At 35.0% G+C, this 27,339-nt stretch overlaps 1 protein-coding gene and 1 non-coding gene across 17 annotated transcripts in view; one reads left to right on the forward strand and one right to left on the reverse strand.

Moving 5' to 3' along the window:
• The window catches only part of NAALADL2 (N-acetylated alpha-linked acidic dipeptidase like 2), a 1,565,958-nt gene that overhangs the window by 251,003 nt on the left and 1,287,616 nt on the right, over positions 1-27,339 (forward strand). The window lies entirely within an intron of this gene.
• On the reverse strand, positions 26,961-27,089 carry LOC112065072 (small nucleolar RNA SNORA56). Its single transcript, XR_002891826.1, has one exon. It is a non-coding gene; the product is annotated as a small nucleolar RNA SNORA56 (small nucleolar RNA).

A 27,339-nucleotide genomic window follows, 5' to 3' on the forward strand; every position in this document is an offset into this window, starting at 1 on the left:
TCTAATTTTATTGATTTGAGTCCTCTCCCTCTTTTTCTTGATGAGTCTGGCTAATGGTTTATCAATTTTGTTTATGTTCTCAGAGAACCAACTTTTAGTTTTATTGATCTTTGCTATTGTTTTCTTTGTTTCTATTTCATTTATTTCTGCTCTGATCTTTATTATTTCTTTCCTTCTGCTAACTTTGGGTTTTCTTTGTTCTTTTTCCTCTAGTTCCTTTAGGCGTATGGTTAGATTATTTATTTGAGATTTTTCTTGTTTCTTGAGGTAGGCTTGTATAAGTATAAACGTCCCTCTTAGAACTGCTTTTGCTGCATCCCATAGGTTTTGTATTGTCGTGTTTTCATTGTCATTTGTCTCTAGGTATTTTTTGATTTCCTCTTTCATTTCTTCAGTGATCTCTTGGTTATTTAGTCATGTAGTGTTTAGCCTCCATGTGTTTGTGTTTTTTACGTTTTTTCCCATGTAATTGATTTCTAATTTCATAAAGTTGTTGTCAGAAAAGGCTCTTGATATGATTTCAATTTTGTTAAATTTACTGAGGCTTGATTTGTGACCCATGATGTGATCTATCCTGGAGAATGTTCTGTGCGCACTTGAGAAGAAAGTGTAATCTGCTGTTTTTGGATGGAATGTCCTATAAATATCAGTTAAATCTGTCTGGTCTATTGTGTAATTTAAAGCTTCTGTTTCCTTATTTGGTTTCATTTTGGATGATCTGTCCATTGGTGTAAGTGAGGTGTTAAAGTTCCCCACTATTATTCTGTTACTGTCGATTTCCTCATTTACAGCTGTTAGCAGTTGCTTTATGTATTGAGGTCCTCCTATGTTGGGTGCATATATATTTATAATTGTATCTTCTTCTTGGATTGATCCCTTGATCATTTTGTAGTGTCTTTTCTTGTCTCTTGTAACAACCTTTATTTTAACGTCTATTTTATCTGATATGAGTATTGCTACTCCAGCTTTCTTTTGATTTCCATTTGCATGGAATATCTTTTTCCATCCCCTCAGTTTCAGTCTGTATGTGTCCCTATATCTGAAGTGGGTCTCTTATACACAGCATTTATATGGGTCTTGTTTTTGTATGCATTCAGCAAGCCTGTGTCTTTTGATTGGAGCATTTAATCCATTCACGTTGAAGGTAATTATCAATATGTATGTTGCTATGACCATTTTCTTAATTGTTTTGGGTTTGTTTTTGTAGGTCCTTTTCTTCTCTTGTGTTTCCCACTTAGAGAAGTTCTTTCATCACTTTAAGTATATCATTCCACTGCCTTCTGGCTTGTAGAGTTTCTGCTGAGAAATCAGCTGTTAACCTTATGGGAGTTCCCTTGTATGTTATTTGTCGTTTTTCCCTTGCTGCTTTCAATAATTTTTCTTTGTCTTTAATTTTTGTCAGTTTGATTACTATGTGTCTCAATGTGTTTCTCCTTGGGTTCATCCTTTATGGGACTTGCTGTGCTTCCAGGACTTGGGTGGCTATTTCCTTTCCCATGTTAGGGAAGTTTTCAACTATAATCTTTTCAAATATTTTCTCGGTCTATTCTTCTAAGGTCTTTTTAAACATTTCTTGCATCTTCTCGATCTTTGCCTCCATTCTTTTTCCGATGTCCTGGATCATCTTCACTATCCTTATTCTGAATTCTTTTTCTGGAAGGTTGCCTATCTCCACTTCATTTAGTTTTTTTTTTCTGGGGTTTTATCTTGTTCCTACATCTCGTACCTAGCCTTCTTCCTTTTCATCTTGTCTATCTTTCTGTGAATTTTGTTTTTGTTCCACAGGCTGCAGTATTGTAGTTCTTCTTGCTTCTGCTGTCTGTCCTCTGGTGGGTGAGGCTGTCTAAGAGGCTTGTGCAAGTTTCCTGATGGGAGGGACTGGTGGTGGGTAGAGCTGGGTTTTGCTGTGGTGGGCTGAGCTTAGTAAAACTTTAATCCTCTTGACTGCTGATGGGTGGGGCTGGGTTCCCTCCTTGTTGGTTGTTTGGCCTGAGGCAACCCAACACTGGAGCCTACATGGGCTCTTTGCTGGGGCTAATGGCAGACTGTGGGAGGGCTCACACCAAGGAGTACTTCCCAGAACTTCTGCTGCCAGTATCCTTGTCACCATGGTGAGCCACAGCCACCCCCCGCCTCTGCAGTAGACCCTCCAACACTAGCAGGTAGGTCTGGTTCATTCTCCCCTGGGTTCACTGCTCCTTCCCCTGGGTCCCGATGCACATACTACTTTGTGTGTGCCCTTCACGAGTGGAGTCTCTGTTTGCCCCAGTCCTGTCAAAGTCCTGCAATCAAATCCCACTAGCCTTCAAAGTCTGATTCTCTAGGAATTTCTCCTTCCATTTCCAGACCCTCAGGTTTGGAAGCCTGACTTGGGGCTCAGAATCTTCACTACGGTGGGTGGACTTCTGTGGTATAAGTGTTCTCCAGTTTGTGAGTCACCCACCCAATAGTTATGGGATTTGATTTTAACGTGATTGCGCCCTTCCTACCATCTCATTGTGGCTTCTCCTTTGTCTTTGGATGCAGGGTATCTTTTTAGGTGAGTTCCAGTGTCTTCCTGTCGATGATGGTCCAGCAACTGTTTGTGATTCTGGTGTTCTCACAAGACGGAGTGAAAGCATGTCCTTCTACTCCACCATCTTGGTCCAGCTATCTGATTCAATATTTCTATATTTCAAAATGACCACCATAATAAGTCTAGTTACCATCCGTCACCAAAGATATTATATAATTATTGTCCATATTCTCTACATTCTGCATTTCATACCAGTGACTTATTTTGCAACTGGAAGTTTGTACCTCTTACCCTTCCTCACCTATTTCTCTCCTCCCCCATCTCCCTCGCATCTGGCAACTACCTGCTTGTTCTCTGTATCTTTGACTCTGTTCCTGTTTTCTTATTTGTTCATTTTTTTGTTTTTTAGATTCCACATATAAGTGCAGTCATACAGTATTCGTCTTTCTCTGTCTGACTTATTTCACTTAGCATAATAACCTCTAGGTTCATCCATGTTGTCATAAATGGCAAGATTTCATTATTTTTATGGCTGAGTAATATTCAATTGTATACATATACCGCATCTTCTTTATCCATTTATCTATTGATGCACTCTTGGGTTGCTTCCATAGCTTGACTATTGTAAATAATGCTGCAATGAACATAGGGGTTCAGATGTCTTTTTGAATTAGTATTCTTGTTTTCTTTGGATAAATACCCAGGATTGGAATTGCTGGAGCATATGTTAGTTCTAATTTTAATTTTTTTAGGTATTGCTGTACTGTTTTTCATCGTGGCTGCACCAATTTACTTTCCCACCAGCAGTGCATGGGGGTTCCCTTTTTCCATAGCCTTGCCAACATTTGTTATTTCTTGTCTTTTTGACAATAGCCATTCTGTCAGGTGTGAGGTTATATCTCATTGTGGTTTTGATTTGAATTTCCCTAATGATTAGTGATTTTGAGTATCTTTGCATGTACCTGTTGGCCATCTGTATGTCTTCTTTGGAAAAATGACTTAAACTTTTTTCCTTAACTGACACACCTGAGGGATAGTACATTTTCCAATTAGTAGCTCTTTACTGTAGTGACTTAGAATCAGGAGGAGCCCCACCTAGACAGGATATATGTAAATGTTGGGGGCATGTGAATTTCCTGCAAGTACCCCTGCTGCCTCTTGTTGATGTTTGTATTTCTTCTCCCCAAAGTTGACAAGTAATGAAGGCGTAGTGATTAGGATGACATAGGCTATTCTCAATCTCAGAGGAGACCTCAGTGCCCTCATCTCTACTGTGGGGATAAAAATAAAAGAAAATTGCAGAGTTATTTTGAAGATTAAAGAGGTTAATTTATCTAAAGATTCTAGCATAGTACATTATATATGGTAAACACTCAATATGTGCTATCAATTGTGATTATTATTTTATAGTTAATATTATTTTAAATTTTAGCTCAGTTAAATCTGTATTCTTTTAGATATACTTTTACTGAATTCCTTGGGCTTATTATCTCAACTTGAAATGAATAGTATAGTAGTATAAAATTTGCTTCTATATTTATTATTAAAAAATTAGGGGCTTCCCTGGTGGCGCAGTGGTTAAGAATCCACCTGCCATTGCAGGGGACACAGGTTCGTTCCCAGGTCCGGGAAGATCCCACATGCTGCCAAGCAACAAAGCCTGTGTGCCACAACTACTGAGCCTGTGCTCTAGAGCCTGTGGGCCACAACTAGTGAGCCCACGTGCCAAAACTACTGAAGCCTGTGTGCCTAGAGCCTGTGCTTCTCAGCAAGAGAAGCCACCACAATGAGAAGCCTGTGCACCTCAACGAAGAGTGGCCCCCACTTGATGCAGCTAGAGAAAGCCTGCATGCAGCAACGAAGACCCAACACAGCCAAAAATAAATAAAATAAATAAATAAATAAATAAATAATTTATTAAGGATATCATCAAAATTATAGTTTCTTCTTTATGAGGACTCATAGGAAAAACTTTGAACAGCTTTATAACAAACTTGCTTTTCTTATTAATCAGAAAGCTTAAAACATAATTTAACCTTTTCTAGCTGACTCATGGTTATTATCAGTATCAATTATTTTGCAGAAATGCGATTATGACCTGAGGCCTGTTGTGTTGCAAAGGAATATTTGCCCCAATAGAGAGATAAGATAACTTGACTAGACTTAATAAAAGCAATCCTGTTGAGAGAAAAGTTGGGAATAGATAAATGAAAAATTTTAATATGATGAGCTGGTCTGCAGGAAAACAATCAGAAAATACTAATTTTATGATAAGTGTGCATAAATTCCCTTCCTGGAAAATTTAGCTTGGCTATATCATTCTTACTACATTTGAAATATGTGCTATGGTGCTTATCTAGGGCCACTGCATAAGGCCATGTTGAGTATGGTCTGTACTACTACAGTTGGGCCATTCATAGAAGCCAGGAAGTAAGTGGTACCCTTGAAATTGTTCACAGAACAATATTCATGATCTATAAGTGGCTCTGTATTTATTATGTACTGACATCCATGTGTTTTACATAGATTACACTCATATGGCACTGCAAGAGAAATTTTGATGTAAAGCCATATTGCTATTTTAGAGCCCTTTTCTATAGTGAATTTTAGTATTAGACAATATTATAATAATTGCTTACAAAGTATCATTTTTTATGTAAAGTACTATTATTTAAAAACACATTCCGGTGCCCTTAAAAAAGAGCTAACATACATTTACTTTGAAAAAGCAAAAATGAAATGTCTTTCTAAATAGAGTAGTACATCATTGGAGAAAACCATGTTTTCCCACTGAAGTTGTCTCAACTCCTTTTGAACAGTGAGTGAAGAATGAATTAGATATAATGGATTTAAATAATTATAAATATGTGTGTTTGGAAGACAATATTCATCCAGTTGTGAAAATAACACTGAAAACATAGGCTTCTCCTTGCCTTATTCATTGTATCTCTTGGCCAATGGCAATTCGGCCAACTCCTCTGACATGTGACAAGCAAGACACTGCTTAGAAAATATTATAAAATCAAAAATAGAAGTTGTAATTAAATTTTAAAATACACATAAAATATAAGTTTAAGTGATTAGTAAAATGGCATTTCTTCTTCATACCTCTAAAATATTTTATTCTCAAAAAAATCATAGTCTTTCATTACTTGTTCCTATAGCCACCTGACATTTTGCACATAATATAGGCAGATTGCCTTTAAGCAAATAGTCTCACATTGATTCTAACACTTAATCAATACATAAGTCATGGAATATAAGGATCTTTTTATGGGGTTTTTAGATGCATAGATTCTCATACCGATAAGCAATTGATTTTTTAAGTGAGTAGTTTCAATTGCCATGATCATAAATATTTTATTCTTACACATTGTGTTAAAATAGAGTGCCTTTTTTTGGTGTCATCAGTTAAATACTGTGTGTTTTCAAATGTGTATACCACATATGGTTTGCATGTTATCCATTCATTGTGTCACACTAGGCAGTTTAAAAGATCTAAATGTTCAGTTTCTGATATTTGGATTGGATGATCATTCTGTTTCGTGCTCTTATCTCTGGCAGGTGCTTTGCTCCTGTACTTGATGCTCAGTCTCATAATTTAAGGGAATACTGATTTACTATCTCACTGGGTTGAATGTATCTGGCATAGATGCCAAACGATGCAAATTTTTCAGCTCCTGAAGTTACTTGATAGATCACTGGAACCAACAAAGTCCCCCAGGTCTTCATTCTGTCTTTTAGAGCTTAAGATGGAAAAATTTATAGCATAGCAAGAAACTTGTGCCATAGTGGAACATTCGGTTGCTGAGCCACAAGGCTAGGTCACTATTTTTCATTTTCTAAATATCAGCACCATTTTTCATTTCAAGGTAGACTCTTAACTCAGTCTTGTGGAAACTGTATCCATGCCTTAAACATTTATGCAGCACTTCTTAGCAAACTTGGGAAGAAAGAGGCAATTTAAACTGGTTGATCCACAGATTCAGGGAAAACGATTTTCCTTGGAATTATCATAAGAGTTAAGTAAAAAAAAAAGAAAAGAAAAGAAAAAAGAAACAAACAGCCCTGTGGATGTGAAAAGAAAATCCTGAATTTCCAACGTGGAGGGAACTCATTAGACTTGGGGTCAGGTATCTACATTCTGGGCCTGGCTCTGTATCTAGCTATTGATTGATTTTAGGAAAGAGCTCCTAAAGGCCTCAGTTTCTTTCCTGTGTCTTTTCTCTTAGCGCCCACTCTTGGATTTGGAGCAGATAATTTTTTTGACTCCTTCAGGTGCTAATATTCTCTATTTATATAAGCAACACTGTGCAAGGAATTTAAATGTCTTTGCTAAACTCTCCTGGGATTAGACGAGAAGGTATAGAAATTATTATCTGGATTTGCACATACATTCTTCTGATTTTAAAGAGAGTAAATTAACTTTTTTTAAAAAATTGAGCATTTTATTGAATTTTGGCATGCATATAGAAAGTATGTCAATTAAAAATGTTAAGCTCGGTGATTTCTTTTCAGAGTAAAAATTACACCATGGGGCTTCCCTGGTGGCGCAGTGGTTGGGAGTCCGCCTGCCGATGCAGGGGACACGGGTTCGTGCCCTGGTCCGGGAAGATCCCACATGCTGTGGAGTGGCTGGGCCCGTGAGCCATGGCCGCTGAGCCTGCGCGTCCGGAGCCTGTGCTCCGCGACGGGAGAGGCCACAGCGGTGAGAGGCCCGCGTACAGCAAAAAAAAAAAAAATTACACCATGAATTCTACACCCATCAGAAAGTAGAGTATTATCATTACTCCAGAAACCCTCCTTCTTCCCCAAAGATAGCCATCATCCTGATTTCTAACACCATAGATTAGATTTGCCTTTTCTTGAACATTGTAAAAGTGGAATCATATAGTATGTATTTTTTTGTGTCTGACTTTTTTCATTCAAAACTATGTTTCTGTGATTCATCCATATTTCTGGGGGATCAGTAGTCCATTTGACTTCATCTATATATTATTCATTGAAAGAATATATCAGTTTATTTATCTTCTTGACAGTCATTTGATTGTTTCTATGAATATTACTGCTCCGCATATTTGTATACATAACTTTTAGTGAATATTTGTATGAATATTGAAGGATATATACCTATAGTGTAATTTCTAGATTATATTTTCAGTTTTAGTAAACACCAGCAAGTATTCCAAAATGCGTGTTCCAGTTTACATACCCAGCAACAATACATGGTAGTTCGAGTCACAACTTCTTATAAACACTTGGTATTGTCAGAATTTTTAATGTTAGCCATTAAATATGCAAAGTGGGTGAATAGTGGTTATTTTTTTTCTTCATGCCTAATAACATTGATCAACTTTTATATGTTTTTGCACATCTTTTGAAATTTAACTTTTTGAGTTAGGGAAGCCAAATTATTGAGGTATAGTCGATGTACAATATTACATGAATTACAGGTATACAATATAGTGATTCACAATTTTTAAAGGTTATGCTCCATTTATAGTTGTTATAAAATATTGGCTATATTCACTGTGTTGTACAATATATCCTTGTAGCTTACCTTATACATAATAGTTTCCTCTCTCCCTACGGTAACCACGAATTTGTTCTCTATATCTGTGAGTATGTTTCTTTTTTATTATATTGACTACTTTATTTTTTAGATTCCACATATAAGTGACATCATACAGTGTTTGTCTTTCTCTACCTGACTTATCTCATTTAGCATAATACCCTCCAAGTCCATCCATGTTGTTGAAAATGGCAAAATTTCATTCTTTCTTATGGATAAGTTGTGTTTCATTGTATAAATATTACCACATCCTCTTTATCCATTCATCTGTTTATGAACATTTTAGGTTGAGAAGCTGAATTTATCAATGGATTTATAGTATAATGTTTGTTTCTACAAAGGCTTATATTCCTTTAAATTAGCTACAAGATGCTCCTGTCTAAATAGTCATGAAATCATGGGACTCATAAGTTTCCCTAGCACAACAATACAGAATCCTTGGCAGATGATGATACAACCTTTACAGAATTATGTCAACTGTTTTGAGGCAGCTCATTCCATTTGGGGAGAGCTCAAATTGTTATAATGCTATTTGTTATGTATTGGTTCAAAATATGCCTTCATATAATTTTGGCCTGATGACACAATTATTGGTTCTTGAGCAAAACAGAATAAATTGACACTCTTTCCCAACTGCCAAACCTTTGCATATTTCAATAGAACTATCCCTCTTGTGCCCTTTAGGCTCTGTGTCTGAAGCCTAAACCTACATCTTACAACCATTTCATATTTGTCTTGCTTGCTAGACCATTCACTCTTCTACATTTATTTCTATGGACATACCTGAATTCATCATTGACTTTTCAAATCTGTGGACATACCTGAATTCATCATTGACTTCAAATCTGTGATGTCTAAAGTTGCGCTTAGTTTTCCCTGTATCATCCTAAAGGTTGCTAAATTGCAACCTCTGTGATTCATAAACTATTATTAATTTTCAAGGCTTGATAACTACTATAATTAGTAGCCAGCAGCTCTGCTATCACAGGAAAAATATTCTATAGACATATAAGTTATGATTTAATAAGATCCAAGGACAGAGTCCATTTTTTTCATAAATAATACATTTAAGTGGGTAGTAAATAAAACTGGTCATTGGAAACACAAGTATTGGTGTTTACAGTCATATTCATTTTGCATTAGACAATTTGTAGTCTTAAAAATATGTAGGATATTGGGCTTCCCTGGTGGCGCAGTGGTTGGGAGTCCGCCTGCCGGTGCAGGGGGCACGAGTTCGTGCCCTGGTCCGGGAGGATCCCATATGCCGTGGAGCGGCTGGGCCCGTGAGCCATGGCCGCTGGGCCTGCGCGTCCGGAGCCTGTGCTCCGCAGCGGGAGAGGCCACAGCAGTGAGAGGCCCGCGTACCGAAAAAAAAAAAAAAAATGTAGGATATGGATTTTAGGTATCTGACATTATTTTATACTTCTTTTCCTTGGAACTCATTTTAATATATATAACATGAAGGGAAACAAAGTTAAGTATAATTATTGGCACTTTTGAGTGTAGTGTGTGCAGTCAAGCTCTTATGTCAGTTGTTATTACTTTTGTTGTTTGTTGAACTCATCATGTGACAGGCTCTGGTCATTACATTCTATTTCATTTAATCTTCACAATGCAATTATTCCCATTCTACCAGAGAAAATTGATGGAAGAGAGGATAAGTAACTTACTCAGAGTCACACTGAAAGTAATCCATGGAGCAAAAATTTAACCAAGTTTGTGTACCACCAATGCACATGCTCCTTCAGGCAAATTTTGCTTTGTTGCAAATGCATATTTGTATGTTGTGTTAGTTTCCTAGAGATGTCATAACAAATATCACGGCAGGGTGGCTTAAAACAGAAATTTATTCTCTCACAGTCTGGAGGAAAGAATTCCAAAAATAGGGTGATGGCAGAGTTGATCCCTACTGGAGGCCCTGAGAGAGAATCTGTCCCATGCCTCTCTCCTGCCTTCTGGTGGTTCTGACAATCCTTGGCATAGGTTCTGGCTTGTAGATGCATCACTGTAAACTCTGTCTCTGTCTGCACATGGCATTCTCTCTGTGTCTAAATTTTTCTCTTTTATAAGGTCACCAGTCATTGGATTTAGGGTCCACCCTTATCCAGTATGACTTCGATTTTTCTTTATAACATCTATAAAGACCCTGTTTCCCAATAAGGTCATGTTCACAGGTATTGCGGGTAAGGACTTCAACATATCTTTTGGGTGGAAACAATTCAATCTACAACATGTCTAGATAGAGGAAAATGTATAATGCTCATATACTCATTTGTATTTAGATACAGATAACCTGGAACAACAAGACAGCTTATAGGCACCAGATGTTTTTATTAAGTCAAAAATAGATTTTGATAATTAACATTCTAATTAACCTGTGTCTATGAAGTCATCATAAATATACTGCAGTTACCAGTGATAAGAGCATGGACCCAAATTGTTTCTCAGTTATTTGCAAGCACCAAAAGTTAATCCTAAATATTAAGTACTTACAATTATTGAACTATTATCTCGGAAACAACTACAACGTATTTCCTAATTTAAACATAACTATATTTTAACATGAAATTCGTTATCATTTTTAAGAAAGTCCATTTCTTTATAAATAATTGCCCTTGAAGAGTGGCTTAAAATTCATGGCTTCCAATTGTCATTAAATTGATTTTATTTGGATGTTATATCTGTTTTCTTTAAATAAACCAGCATGAAAAAAGCCTTTGAAAACACAAATATGCATATGTGGATAAAAATTTGATTCATCAGCTACTGCAGATCTATAGCCATTCATTTCTCTTTTTTCTTAAAAAATGTTTTGTGAACAAAAACACGTAACATAGAACTGACCATCTTAACAATTTTTAAATGTACAGTTCAATAGTGTTAAATATATTCACATTGTTGTTCATCAGATCTCTCGATTTTTTTCATCTTGCAAAACTGAAACTCTATATCCATTGAAAAACTCCCCATTTCTCCCTCTTGGCAACCACCATTCTACTTTATGTTTCTGAGTTTTACTACTCTAGATACTTCATATAAGTGGCACTATATGGTATTTGTCATTTTGTGACTGGCCTATATCACTTATCATAAAGTCCTCAAGGTGCATTCATGCTGCAGCATGTGACAGGGCTTCCTTCTTTTATAAAGGCTTAATAATATTCCATTGTGTGTACCTATTACATTTTCTTTATCCATTCTGATGGGCATTTGGATTGCTTCTATCTCTTGACTGTTGTGAATAGTGCTGCCTTGAACATGGATGTGCAAATATCTCTGTGAATTATCTGAAATGTGCATATACATTACCTAAATTTTAATCTAAGGATGTTCTAAACTTTCTTATTGATTAAAATAAGCCAAGACACACTGTGATTCGAATGTTCTCTGTCATTGTGGGACTCTGCTGCCTCAACACAATGCATTTCAATGTATACTTCTACTCTCTCCCATATTGAAGAATAGCTAAACTTTGCTTCGCTAACTTAAAACCTTGGAATATAGCAATTTCCATAAAAAGTTTAAAACTGTAATGGGGCTGCAAATGCAAAAACAAAAATCGGTGTATTACCCTGGCACTTACCTTGTCAAAAGATGTGCAGAAACCTTTACTGATCCAATCAACATTCAGTACATGTTTATTGAAGGTCTACTATGGGTTAGACTCTATTCTTTGGGAATAGAACAATAAGTAAATCAGGAAATAAAAAATATGCCCTTCTGGAGCTTACGTTTCAGTAAGATAAGTAAGTATATATCATGGTGATGATGGTGACGATGATGATGATATGCCTGTTTGTGTATTATATGACACTGCGAAATACTAACGAGAAAAATAAAGTAAGGAGAAAGAATAAGAAGTATTGGGGGCATAATTTTATGTAAGATAGCTTAGAAATGTTTAACTTGGGTAAAGATCTAAAGGAGACCAAGGAGTGAACCTTGTGGTGATCTAAGAGAAGAACATTCCAGCAAGTGAAAGCAGCAAGTGCAAGGGCCCTGTGGTAAGAAAAGCCTAGTGAGGAGGTCACTGTGATTCAAAAGGAGGGTGGGAAGAGAGTGGAAACAAATCAAGTCAGGGAGGTCATGGGACTTGTATATCATTTTTAAATGCTCTAACTTGTACTCAGAGAAATGGGAAACCACTGTGGGCTTGTGAGCAGAGTAGTGACACTCTCTGCTGTATGCTTTTGCAAAATCCCTCTGGCTGCTGTATTGACCAGAGCCACCTTAAAAGATGGTCAGTCTAAATTATTGATGTGTGGATTATTATTTTTTTAATGAAGGAAAAGGAAACATTTTGACCTATGAGAATTAGTCCAATAAAATACTTTCCACTGGAGGAATTTCAACATAGATCACCAAATATGTTTTACATGCCCACTTTTTGTAAGGAATTGATCAAGGTGTTGGGACTACTAGGTAAATGACATCATCTTCCTTCAAGACACTCATAATTTAACTGTAATACAAATTCACTTTGATAATAGAAGTAAAAATAAGTATTATGGAATTTGGAAGAAGAAACATTTAATTTAGATTGTGGTGATCTGGGTTAGCTTCATAGATGGGAATATGTTTGACTTGGTTCTTGAAGGAATAATAGAAAATTGGCAAGTTAAAAAGGTAGAGCAATGGCATTCCAAATCAAGGCACAAAAATGCCTTGCACTGTAGGTACTAAAAATGTACAAATACTGTAATCATGAATGTCTTTGTTTCAAGGGAAAATGTCTCACTTTTACCCAACCACCCTTCCTCCCTCCCTAATATATTTATGTGGTCTTTGTACTTTTAAAGGATTTCCAAAATACTACTGAGAATATGTGTTGAATATTTGCTTTTTGTGGGAAAACTCAAAGACTTTCCTTTAAGTAACCTCTTTGCCTTTCTACTGGGACCTAGGAGGTATAGGAAGAGGCAAATGTTTGGGTTGGCGAAGAACAAGGATTCGTTTTTCACACTTCATCTTTCTCTGCCTTTTTACTTCCTCTCTCCTTTCACTCACTTTCTTTGTCTATGCTATTTTGTCTGACTTTCTCCTCTCACCCCAGAATTCATTCCATGATCCCAATGTAACACATAAATGTATGTTATTATTTATGTTTATAAATGACTTCATTCCTTTCTAACAAAGTAAACATTTTTTTAAATTCTCAAATTAAAAAAAAAATTCTGAGTATTCTCATTAATTTTGTTTCCTGTGATTTAGTAGTCCTGGGCAGGAACAAATTTCTCAACTTGGTTATATTACAGGTTATATGTGTTATTGATACTTGGCTGAATGAAGTTCATTTTCAAGATGTGATTTAAGTTTTGGTTTACTCCTTTCTTGTTTTAATGATTTTTGCTAGGAATTCATAAAAATGCTGTGAATTTGCCTTACCTTTATTACACAGCAGCTCTTGAGTATATAATGTGAACTTCAAGAGGTGGTTTGTTCATTTAGTGACTTTTGGAAATAAGTGTTCTATTTTTAAATTTACTATTTAGAGGAAAAATACCTAAGGAAGCTTTAAGATTATTTCTAGTTATGAAGAGAGACTGTTAAGTGATGACATTTGCCCTTGAGAGGTGCTGCAGAAATGGGTTCATCTAGTTAACCTTCATTCGAATTGCCTTCCTCTATCCTATGAAACAACTGGTGAAGGAGAAAATGTTGATTAGGAAGCTTTTCAAGATTACTTTTTTCATTTTCAGAAAGTGAAGTGTTCGCCACTTTCCATGTTAAATAAGGTTTCTCGCTTGGCAACATAGGCTTTGCTGCAGTAATTGTGTACTCACAGCAAATGCTTGATGGTGGAAAAGACAAGTGCAAAAAGCAATTTTTGCAACAGCCAACCAGAACAGCCTGTTCTGTTCCCAATAAATTAATGGATTTAACCTTGCAGCTGTAGCGGTGTTATTATGCAAATATTCTCTGAGTATTATGAAAGCCAACTGATTCTCTATAGAGAAAGTTGTTTCTTTCTTCCTGAAAATTCTAAGTGACTAGATAATTGACACATTGCATAACCATGTTAAGTGAAGGCAAAAAAAATTTTTCAGTAAATATACTGAGTTTCATTTTACATTCCAATGTTTTCAGCAATTTACTGAGGCTTTTACTAAGAACAATATCATTTAGCACAGTGAATTCAAGTGTCCAAAGACAGCCTCCTAGAAAAAGAAGGAATGAAAAATATTGTATGCTTCTTTACTTTGTATTTTGCTGATTTTAATTCAGGGAAAAATTAAAATTTCCTTTAATGTAATTCAAGTGCAATGGTCTGGTCATGCTGAATGTCTTCAAAGCAATGTATTTGCATTCTGATTCATGATGGACTAGAGAATTGTACACTAATTATTTGATCCAATTGATAGCCGCTTTGGTTTTTAAAGCTGATCTTAGATTTATGCCACATATAAAACACTTACAGTTGAAAGTTCACTCTCAGTAATTGACTAATTGTGAAGATCACTCAAAGTGCTCTTCACTGGATTGAAGTTCCATGGCTAATGAAATATTTGATGATTTAAAAGTATTTAAAAAGAGAAAGTATGAGTGGGAACAGTGGTGGCTTCATTGTGATAAGGCTCTAGTTATTTGATGGGGAAAAGGGTGATCTTGGGAATTAGTTCAACCATTTTATATGAACAATTTGCATATAGTATTTTTGGTTTTGTCATAGCCAGTATTCACCTTATGTGAGCTTTATATTATTAGGTCATATAAAATCAGTTTTTAAAAAGTAAACCCCAAAGTGTTTTGTAAACCATTACAGACACATATGCAGATACTAAAGATTATAATAACTGCAGTTATATAATTGAAAGACTACTAGATTTGAAATCTGAAGTCCTAGATTTTTGTACTTTGGTTTTTTTAACCTCTTAAAGATCTTTTCTTTCTCTGTAAATAACAATGTCTGAAAGTAGATTAAATGAGACAATATATGTAGAAGAGCCTTATAAACTTTAAATCACAAGATAAATATATTATTATTCTTTAATTATGTTAATCTATATTTATGTTATTACCTTTCAGTAAAGTATTTACAAGTCAGCATTTCACCTCAAGTTAATAATTCTTATATTTGCATTCTAAATAAAATGTTTTGAATTTTTTATATTTCAGTTTTAAATTTGTTATCAAGTATTAAGTCATTATAGAAAAATATTTGTAAAAACTAACAATCATATTTAATAAGTATAACACTGCCACTATTTTTTTAAAACTCTGGTATATATAATTATATTCATCAAAATTCTTGATTTGCGATGTAGTCATCATTTGTCATGTATGCCTTTTATGCTAGCTATCTGTCCATCCATTCTTTCTTTCCTATGTTTTTATAATACCTTTGTACCCACTATTCAACTTTTTTCTATGTAAATGCTTCTCCTCTATTATATCTCTCTGTCTTCCCCTAGTTCTGCAGTGACCCTGTCCTGAAATGGGCATTTCTCATTTCTTCTCTTTCAACCCTCATGATTTGACATATATGTTTGTGTCCTTAAACAATATATGGTTCAGTTTTGCAGGCTTTTGAACTTTATGATCCAATGTAGAATTTTCTTCTTGGAACTTTTAAAATTCAACATTATATTACTTTGTCATTCATATCATAGTCGTAATTAATGTAATTATACATAACATACATTATGTTATACATACTAATATTATTAATTAATTTTCACAGATGAATTATTTTTCATCATGTGAATGTATCCTTATTGATTTAGCTTTTCTCCTGTTGATGACATTTGGTTTCTTATCTTTTATATATATATATATTTTGGTTTCTTTTCTGTTGTATTTCTAATATAGATTGTGCTTATATACAGTCAGTTCTCATTATTCATGGTTGTTATGTTTTATAAAGTTGACTAGAACACTGAATTAGCCAATACTAAATCATTGCCCCTAAAATAAATACAGGTTTAGGTTCCTGGGAGCCTTTGGCCACATTTTCTTAGTCAGTATATAGCCTCGTTTTATGTGTGTTTCTGTTTAAAGACAACTTATGTGATGTATATTGTTGATTCATTAACATTGAACTCATGTCCAACAGCACTATAACTCATGACTTACTGAAGCTTATCTAACACGTGTATTTTCTCCGTAAGACATATTACAGCTTCTTGCACTTAGAAACACCAGACAGCACTTTAGCACTACACTTCGGGCCATTATAGAGAGCAAAATCACACACAAACGAGAAGCGCAAAAATGCAAAGTGTGTGGCACTAAATAGACCACAGAAAGGATGCTTGTTTATAGTATGAGAGCTGAAACAAGATGCAGAGGGACTCTTTATTCAAACTCAGCTGGGAATAGGATAGGATGTGCGCATAGGATGGTGTAAATTTTTGCCACTCTGCGCATGCATTTATCTTTGAATGACAACAAAAGCACAGCAGGATACAAATGAATTTTAGAGAATAGAAAGTTCTATTTAGAAAACACAAAATTCATGAATAATCATATGTCTTTTACTGAAGTGCTTCTCTCAGACACTAGCTTGGTAAACGTCAGATTCCTGAGCTCACCCCCTTAGATTTTGATTTAGTAGGTCTGGAGTGAGACCTGAGATTTTGGATTTCTAACTAGTTTGGAGTGATGGTAATAATGCCAGTTCATGGAACACACTTTTCATAGCTATTTCTTAGTAAACAGATATAACAACTCTGTAAGGAATATGCCTTCCTGAAATTGCCAGTTCAAAAACTGCTAAATTGCTAAGCTAAATATTAAAGTATTTACCATTATAATGGGGGAGACGAAGACATGAAGTTAAACTATCAAAAGTTTTATTCAAAAATTTTTTTAGGTTGTGGCTAATGCAATCACCACACATACACACAAAATATGTCATATTAACAATGGAAAAGAAGAGAAAGAATTATTATTTGCAGATGATTCAATCACAGGCCTAGAAAACTAAAAATTGGTAGAACAAATAAACAAGTAAAGTAAATAGATTCTGAGAAAAATGTACAAATATCCATACCTATTTTTCTTTTTTTACCATCATGAGCCTTTAAAAATTGAAATGGAAAAAAAATCTTATTCATAATAATGAAAAAAGTTATAAAACAGTTAAAAGCATTTTACACAAATGGTCCAGAATCACAAAGTTTACTTTATGATATTGTTAAAGAATAGAAAATTATGTGAATAATTATAGATGCTTAATTGCTATGAAGACATGCTGTATTTCTATATGGAGTGATTTAACACAAATTAAAATTGATCCCAAATTATTAAGGTGACATATCATCCCCTTTGTGAGGCTTAAGAAAGGCTTGGGAGGAGGAGAGATCAAGATGACAGAATAGGAGGACACTGGGCTCACTTCCCCATTAACACATCAAAACTGCAAATATGTATAAAGTGACTCTCACTGAAATCAACCTGGGGATGACAGAAGAGATCTTCTACAATCAAGCCTATAAAAAAAGATCCACAGGGAGTCTGGTAGGAAGGGAGCGGAAGCGGTCTGGTTGGGACCCACACACCTAGTGGAGGACAAAGAAGAGGAGAGGGATATCACAGGCTTGGGGATCCTTCGTGAAGAGCGATGGGTTTGAGCCAGATATTAGAACCGCATCTCTGGGGTCCAACATAGAGAAGATGAGCCCCCCTTTAGCTGTTTTGAAAACCAGTAGGAATTATCACAGGACTCTAAGAAACCCAGACTTTACTTTTGAAGCTCATGTACGTGGTGCAGAGGAATCAGATTGAAAACTTCCTGGGGCTCTGGTTGGCTTGCCAGGACCACCCTAGTGTGACCCCCAGCCTGCACCAGGTTACTGCTCCAGCATCTCTTGCTCCGGTGCTGCTCCCCATTAAGGTGAAGGCTGCTATTGCCAATGGCAGTTTGCACACTTGGAGGGAATGGACCTGGCTCTGCCTCTGACCAGGGCTGAGGCAGCCATTACCAGCACTTGCTTTGGTGCACACACTCAGAATGGAGTGAGGCTAGCTCCAGGATGGAGACCACCATAATAAGAGCACCAGTCCCTACCCATACACGGAAGGAAGTGCAGTTAGCTCCAGGGTGGAGACTACCATTAGCTGGAGTGCACGTACCAGTATACAACTGGGTGGAGTGGGGCCAGTTCAGTGGTGTGGCACCAACCCCTCTGGCCCTGACCCAGCCTCTAAGCAAGACACACACACCAGGGAAAAAGTGAAATCAGCACAGACATGCAGCCTCAAGCCCCTCAGTCCCTGGGCACAACTCCAACCAAGGCAGAGACTACCATTACACCCAGGAGAAACCCAACATATTCAGTGCTCCTGGTCCAGCCTCTTGGGCCCTAACCCCACACCCATTAAGGTGATAATGGTCATCGAGCATAGGAGAGGCCCCAGTTTACACCTGATTTTGATGCTAGCCCCTCGGAATCCAGCACTACCTCCCACCTGGCTGTCAGCACCACCCAGGAAAGACACAGCTTATGCTAATTCAGATCCAGCTCTCCCACCAAAACCACTGGGCATGAGCAGATTGCATAGGGAAGCTACCATACTAGGACATGCCTTCAAGACTGGGAAATTAGGTGTCTGTTTTACTTTACTTTCTACGGATAAAAAAGGTTAACAAAACGAGAAGACAGAGGAATATGTTTGAAACTAAAGAACAAGAGAAAAACCCCAATGAAACAAAGATAAATATTTCACCTGATAAAGAGTTGAAAGCAATAGTAATAAGAATGCTAACTGAACTGGGGAAAAGAATAAATGAATTCAGTGAGGATTTTAACAAACAACTAGAAAATATAAAAAAGAACCAGTGAGAGAGGAAGAATACAGTAACTGAAATGAAAAATATACTAGAGGGAATTAATAATAGTAGATTAAGAGATACAGAAGAATACATAAACAATCTGGAAGATAGAATACTAGAAATCACCCAATGGGAACAGCAAAAGAAAAACAAATATTAAAAAAATGAGAATAGATTAAGGGATCTCAGTACAACATCAAGCATACTAACATTTACATTTATAGGGTACCAGAAGGAGAAGAAAGGAAAAAAAGGGGTAGAAAGAGAGGGGATGGAAAAGATATTCCATGCAAATAGAAATTACAAAAGCTGGAGTAACAATACTCAAATCAGACAAAATGGACTTTGAAACAAAATATATAATAAAAGGCAAAGAAAAGAATTATATAATGATAAAGGGATCAATATAAGAATAGGATATAACACCCATTAACATATATGCACCTAATACAGGAGCACCTTAGTATAGAAAGCAAATATTAACAGACATAAAGGGATAAATTGACAATAGTACAATAATAGTAAGAGACTTTAACACCCACTTACATCAATGGACGGGTCATCCAGACAGAAAACCAATAAGAAACAGTGGCCTTAAAGTGACACATTAGATAAGTTGGACTGACATATCTACAGGACATACCATCCCAAAACAGAATATACATTCTTTTCAAGTATATGTGGAATGTTCTCTAGGATGGATCACATGCTGGGACACAAAATAGGTCTCAACAAATTCAAGAGGATAGAAATTATATCAAGCATCTTTTTCGACCACAGCAGTATGAAACTAGAAATCAATTACAGGAAGAAAAATGGGAAAAACACAAAATGTGGAGACTAAATAACATGCTACTAAAAAAACCAATGGGTCAACGAAGAAATTAAAGAGGAAATTAGAAAATACCTTGAGGCAAATGAAAACCACAACTTTCCAAAATCTGTGGGATGTAACAAGCAGATCTAAAAAGGAAAGTTATAGCGATCCTTAACAACCAAGAAAAACCTCAGATAAACAATCTAACCTAACATCTAAAGGAATTAGGAAAAGAATAAACAAAGCCCAAAGTTAGCAGAAGGAAGGAAATATGAAGATCAGAGATGAAATAAATAAAATAGAGACCAATAAACAATAGAAAGGATCAGAGAAACCAAGAGCTGTTTTTTTTTTTTTTTAATTTTTCCTTTCACTGCTTTTTAAAAATTATTTTCTATTGTCGTATAGTGACTTTACAATGGTATGTTAGTTTCAAGTGTATGGAAACGTAATTCAGTTATATATCTATATATACATATATATATATATATTCTTTTTCAGATATTTTCCATTATAGGTTATTACAAGCTATTGAGTATAGTTCCCTGTGCTATAAAGTAGGTCCTTGTTGTTTACCTATTTTATATGTAGTAGTGGGTATATGTTAATCCCAAACTCCTACTTTATCTCCCCTCCACAACCCTGTTATCTCCTTTGGTAACCATAAGTTTGTTTTCTGTGAGTGTGTTTCTGTTTTGTAAATAATTTTTTCTATCTTTTTTTTAGATTCCACATATAAGTGATATCATGATATTTGTCTTTCTCTGTCTGACTTACTTAATATGATAATCTCTAGGTCCATCCATGTTGCTGAAAAAATAAAAGAGCTGTTTTTTTGAAAAGATAAACAAAATTGATAAGCCTTTAGTAAGGCTCATTAAGAAAAAAGAGAGAGGACACAAATAAACAAAATAAAAAAGGAAAGAGGATAAATTACAACTGATAAAATAGAAATACAAACAATCACAAGTGAATGCTATGAACAGGTATATGCCAATGAATTGGACAACCTAGAAGGAATGGATAAATTTCTAGAAACATATAATCTTTCAAGACTGAATCAGGAAGAAACAGATAATCTAAACAGACCAATTGCTAGTATTAAAGTTGAATTGATAATCAAAAACTCTCAACAAAAAAAGTCCAGGACTGAACACCTTCACAGGGCAATTCTGCCAAACATATAAAGAAGAGTTAATACCTATAAAGGTATTACAAAAAATCAAAGAGGAGGGAATACTCCCAAATTCATTTTATAAGTCCATCATTACCTTGCTACCAAACCAGAAAAAGATACTACCAAAAAAAAAAAAAAAAAATTACAGGCCAGTATCCCTGAAGAATTTAGATGCAAAAATTCTCAACAGAATGTTAGCAAATCAAATTCAACCAAACAGTATATTAAAAGGGTCATATGCCATGATCAAGAGAGATTTATTCCAGGAGTGCAAAGATGGTTCAATATCTGCAAATTAAATTAATATGATACACCATCTTAACAAAATGAAGGATAAAACTCAATATCTGCAAATTAAATTAATATGATACACCATCTTAACAAAATGAAGGATAAAACTCACATGATCATTTAAATAGATGCAGAAAAGCATTTGATAAAATTCAACACCCATTCATGATAAAAAAAACTCTCAACAAAGTTGATACAGAGGGAATATATCTCATTATAACAAAGGCCATTTATGATGAACCCAATGTTAACATCATACTCAATGGTGAAAGACTTAAAGTTTTTCCTCTAAAATCTGGAACAAGACAAGAATGCATACTACTGCCATTTCTATTTAACATAGTGTTGGAAGTTCTAGCCACAGCAATCAGACAAGAAAAAGAAATAAAAAGCATCCAAATTGGATGGGAAGAATAAAACCGTCATTATGTGAAGATGAATGATACTATGTATTGAAAAAAGCCTGAAGTCCCCAACAAAAAACTATTAGAATTAATAAATGAATTCAGTAAAGTTTTAGGATACAAAACTAATATACAGAAATCTGTTGCTTTTCTGTACACTAATGAACTGTCAGAAAAAGGAAGCAAGAAACAATCCCATTTACAATCCCATCAAAAAGAATAAAATACCTAGAAATAAACTTAACCAAGGAGGTGAAAGATCTTTGTTCTGAAAATTTATAGGACATTGATGAAGGAAATTAAAGATGATACAAATAAATGAAAGATATTCCGTGTTCATGGATTGGAAGAATTAATATCGTTAAGATGTCCATACTACCTGAAGCAATTAATACAATCCCTATACCACGAGTTTCTCAGAACTAGAACAAATAATCCTAAAATTTGTATCAAACTGCAGAAGACCCTGAATAGCCAAAGCAATCTTGAGAAAAAAGAATAAAGCTAAAGGTATTATGCTTCTTGATTTCAGGCTATACTATAAAGCTATAATAATCAAAACAGTAAGGATTCTGGAACAAAAATGATGCATAGATCAATGGAACAGTTTAGAGAGCCCAGAAATAAACCTATGCAAATATGGTCAATTAATGTACGACAAAGGAGGAAAAAATAAAAAATGAGGAAAAGACAGTCTCTTCAATATGTAGTGTTGGGAAAACTGGACAGTAACATGTAAAAGAAAGAAATTAGAACATTTTTCTCACACCATATACAAAAGTAAACTCAAAGTGGATTAAAGACCAAATGTGAAACTGGAAACCATAAAATTTCTAGAAGAAAATATAAGCGATACGCTCTTTTACATAAGTCTTAGCAATTCCTTTTTTGGATCTCTCACCTCAGGCAAGGGAAACAAAACCAAAAATAAACAGATGGGACCTAATTAACCTTAAAAGTTTTTGCATAGCAAAGGAAACCATCAACAAAATGAAAAGACAAGCTACTGAATGGGAGAATATATTTGCAAATGATTTATCTGATACAGGGTTAATATCTAAAATATATAAACAGCTCATGCAATTCAATATAAGAAAAACAAACAACTTATTAAAAACTTGGCAGACCTAAGTAGACATTTTTTCAAAGAAGACATACAGATGGCCAACAAACACACTAAAAGATGCTTAACATCACTACACATCAATGAATTGCAAATCAAAACCACAGTGAGATATCACCTCACATCTCTTAGAATGGCTCTTGTTAAAAAGGCAATAAATAATAAATGTTGGCAAAATGTGGAGAAAAGGGGACCCTCATGCACTGTTGGTGGGAATGTAAATCAGTACAGCAATTATGGAAAACACTATGGAGGTTCCTCCAAAAATTAAAAATAGAGCTACTATATGATCTAGCAATTCTACTCTTGGGTATATATTTGAAGAAACTGAAAACACTAATTAGCAAAGATATATGCACCCCAATGTTCATAGCAGCATTATTTACACTAGCCAAGATATAGAAGCAGTCTAAGTGTTCATGAACAAATGAATGGATAAATAAGCTGTGGTTTTATATACATATATATAAACAAAAATATTACTCTGCCATAAAAAAGAATGAAATTTTGCCATTTGCAACAACATGGGTGTACCTGGAGAGTATTATGCTTAGTGAAGTTAAGTCAGACAGAGGAAGACAAATACTGTATGTTTTCACTTATATGTGGAATCTAAAAAATAAAATGAATGAATATAACAAACCGGAAACAGATTCATTGATACCGAGAACAAACTGCTGGTTACCAGTTTGGAGAAGGGTGGAGGGAGGGAAAAGATAGGGGAAGGTAATTAAGAGATACAAACTACTAGGTATAAAATAAACAAGATACAAGTATGTAATGTACAGCACAGGGAAACTAACCAATATTTTATAATAACTTTAAATGGAATATAATTTATAAAAATATCAAATCACTATGTTGTACACCTAAATCTAATATTACATTGTAAATCAACTATACTTCAATAAAGATGTTAATAAAGAAGGCATGGGAGAATACAGTGGACTGTTTACATTGGTTACTTAAAGGTGGTGGTACGGAATGCTAACTATGCATTATACATCTCTGTATTGGGTTGTTTCAATAAGCTTTTTACTTTTGTCAAAATATAGTAGGAATTTTTTGTAAGTATGTGTGGACTTGGATGCAGATAGACTCTATACTTATCTGTGCTTATTCTTTATTTACTAGTTAGGATGAGAAAGCCACTTCACCTGTCTAATCCTCAATTTCTGTATCTTTAAAGTGGGGATGATAATGATTATTCCCTTCGTGTGGTTGATGTGAGGATTAAATGAGCTGTATGAAAATTCAAGAACATAAATAATTTGACAGAGTGTACACTCTTAGTAAGTGGAAATCATTCTGTCTTGGATAAAAGGGGCCTTATTCTAATAGTGCTCCTTGACCAATCTGCTTATGTCTATTTAAGTTTCCCCCAGGAAGCTACGGTGTAGGGGAAAGGACTGTTTTGGGTCTTAAAGGCATGGAGCACTGAATTTAGTAAGTTTGAATGTAGGATTGACACAATACTGCATAAAAAATAGCATAAATAATAATGTTTTAAAAAGTAGGTGATGACCAAGCTGTTATTTAGTTAATCTTCATAAATTTTTATTATAGGCAGCCTGACATATTTACATCTGTGACCAATTATAAAATAATTGTTAAACCAGTCAAGCTGTCAGAGTTGAAATGCTGCTATATCTTGAGTTACATGGGTACCTGTTTTTTGTTAATTTATCTAAAATGCATTATATTCCTGGCATATGACTAGAAATTTATTTTGGGAAAAGATGCAGTATCTTAGTGCTTCCTGGTTTTCCAAAATGGCTTGATGAAATATGCACTGGGGATAGTGATTCTCATCTTTGAAATGCATGGAGATTGAAAGTACTCAATCTTCAGTGTCACAATTTCAGTTCATAATTAAAAATTACTTCATAGCAATTCCTTTTACAATATTTCAAAGTGTTATTGAAACGTGTTTTGTTTCCTTTCAGTAGATTTAAATACACTTTGATTTGCATCATCTGCAATAGATATTTATTAGCCTTACAGTTAATTTCCCATTTGAAAGCACCTCAACATTTGAAAGGGAATATGTTTCCTTTTTTAATTCAAGCTGCCAGATGTTAGGTAAACTCATGGATATAGAGTGTTCTGTGATAGCTATCATTTGAGGATATGACAGACACGTTTGCCCTGTGTCTTCCCTTGTTTCATTTCCCAGGCATGTTCCAGTGTCTTTTTTCAAAATGGCACTCACTTCCATTCAGAAGGGCACTACTTTAAGTGTATTTGTTTTTTATTGTTTTGTTTCTTTGTGTGTTTTGACAGTTGTCTGAAAACAGATATTCGAGAAAGGACTCCTGATTTCACCCAAATATTACAGTTTTACAATTTACTTGACCACCATTTTATGAAGAAATGTATCATTATTATAGCTTATTTTATTTTCCTTGTTTTATTTTAAATTTGGAAGTCTAAGCTCAACTGGTAATGTCTGCTTTTGGATATTTTGTACCATGTTCAAAATTGCTACCCTAAAGACTTAAAATGCATACACTAACTTGCTACTTAGAAAATAGTATGATGATATTACCTGAATTTTGGTCATGAGATTTTAAAAAAAGAATGTGATAAACTGTGCAAATAAATTTTTCATTCACTGTTGAAATGTTTTTAAAATGACAAGACTAGATGCTGTGTGTACTAGTGAGGAAAAACAGACATAGAACTCACATATTCAAGGGTGGCCTCGTATATCTTACATTCTAATGGGGATACTAATATTAATCAGATAAAATCACACCAAAAAATAGGGGGGAGGGACAGTTTCCTTAAAGGATGGGTTGGACTTAGTTAAGTGAGAGGAAGAGGAAAACATATTTCAGGTAAAGGGTACAGAGTAAGTAGGAGGCACTGAGGGATAGAGGGCATGCTGAATGAATGGGCTCTGAGAGACAGAGAGGAAGCAAGGAGAGATGAGAGAGGTAAGAGGGGCCAGACAGTCTTACAGAAAATTAAAACTGTGACTCAAGGAGAACCAGTACCTGGGACATAGAACTCAATGACTGTTAGATTCCTTTTCAATGTCAGTAGCTACCCATAGTCAGTTAATCATTATCTGAGGTTTCCATGTGTAACACATACACACACACACACCCTGCTACATATACAAATTTAAGACAAACTTTTACAATTATGTTGATGATTAAGAAGAGCATAATTATTTTATATGGTATAAATTTAGTTGTCCTCTAATTTATTCCTTTTTCTCCCTTAGAAGCTTAACAAGAATTGTAGCTAGCCAGTCCAAGATGAACCTAAACATTACTTTTTATATTAAAATTTAACTATCTCTCCATGTTATCAACTATACGATTATAATTTGTATGTCATAGCAGAATATTAAATTAATTTCCCTCATTTTAAACTAATGACTAATTTAAATTTTAAATATTGCCTGTAATTAATTTTCATAGCTCATAAAGAAATACTGAACATCTTACCAAGTTGAAGTTGAATAAGCTCTCCTATTACTGAACACAAGAATACCATGCATATTAGCAGCAGGACTTATCAGGCATTGGGGCTTCAGAATGCTTTCCATCTATCATGGAATAGTTCTTCAGTTCCTTCTGAAAATAGCTCCTCACTGCTGTTCTTCTCCTTATTATTAGATGTAGCCTATATGTAGGATGTTTCAGTTCTAAAATTGAAGATAATTATTATCTTGATAATTGAGCATACTCCTGTGTGAACGTGCATACCATTTAAATCTCTCAGCATCAGCTTATTGATTTTTTTCAGGGTCAAAATTAGAAGCACCATCGATAATCTCAATACAACAAAATGCTGTGCATGGTGCAAAGGATTTATTCGCTGAGTTGAACCTTACAATAAGGGGAAAGCATAGTTAATAGGATAAGTACCTTTAGTGATATGAGAGCAGATTTAACAAGTAGGCTCATGATATTTACCTGTCTTAATCATGTTATTTTTTTCTTTTATAATGTGCTGACATGAGAAATCATTTTCTATTTTTTTTTTCTCAATAACACTTTAATTTCTCCTCCCAGCTGGACACAGTGCTTAAAGTGGTCTCCACTACTCAGAAACTACTTCCACATTTATATTCTTCTTCTTTTTGGTATCACGGTCCCTCTCTCCAGGTTTGCCCACATTCTCCAGAGGAGCTTTGGCCTTCTTGACCAACTGTGGAGCCACTGGAGATGTTTTTGTTGCTTTTATTTTCTTGCTTCCGATTTAGGGTTTTTACTGCTTTAGCAACTGCCTGTGGGGCTTTTACTGCTTTGGCCATCACCTCTCTCTGGCAAGTAATATCTGGCAAGTCCAAAGCCACCATCAAAATACTGATGCTAGACAGAAGAACTCACCACTTACTGTTGCAGATTGACTCCCTCTAGAGACCCATGAGCCAGACTAGAAAGGGATAACTGTCTACTGCTCATTTTCTATTTTACATTGTGTATTTTATCATTGTGAAAACAAATATTTAAAAATATATTAAATTTCAATTATTTTTTATATTCTTCTTATTCTGGCATGCCTACTTGATGTTAGACTCAAAAAGAAGTCCAAAATATCCACTTAAATAAAAAATTCAAGATAAATGGACATTTAACCAGAGGTAAGAATATAAAAATTGAACCTATTATAGCCACATTATTTTCTCTAGTTTTAGTATACTTTCTTT

Source organism: Physeter macrocephalus, chromosome 1 (genome assembly GCF_002837175.3).
Source record: "Physeter macrocephalus isolate SW-GA chromosome 1, ASM283717v5, whole genome shotgun sequence".
NCBI lineage: Eukaryota > Metazoa > Chordata > Mammalia > Artiodactyla > Physeteridae > Physeter > Physeter macrocephalus.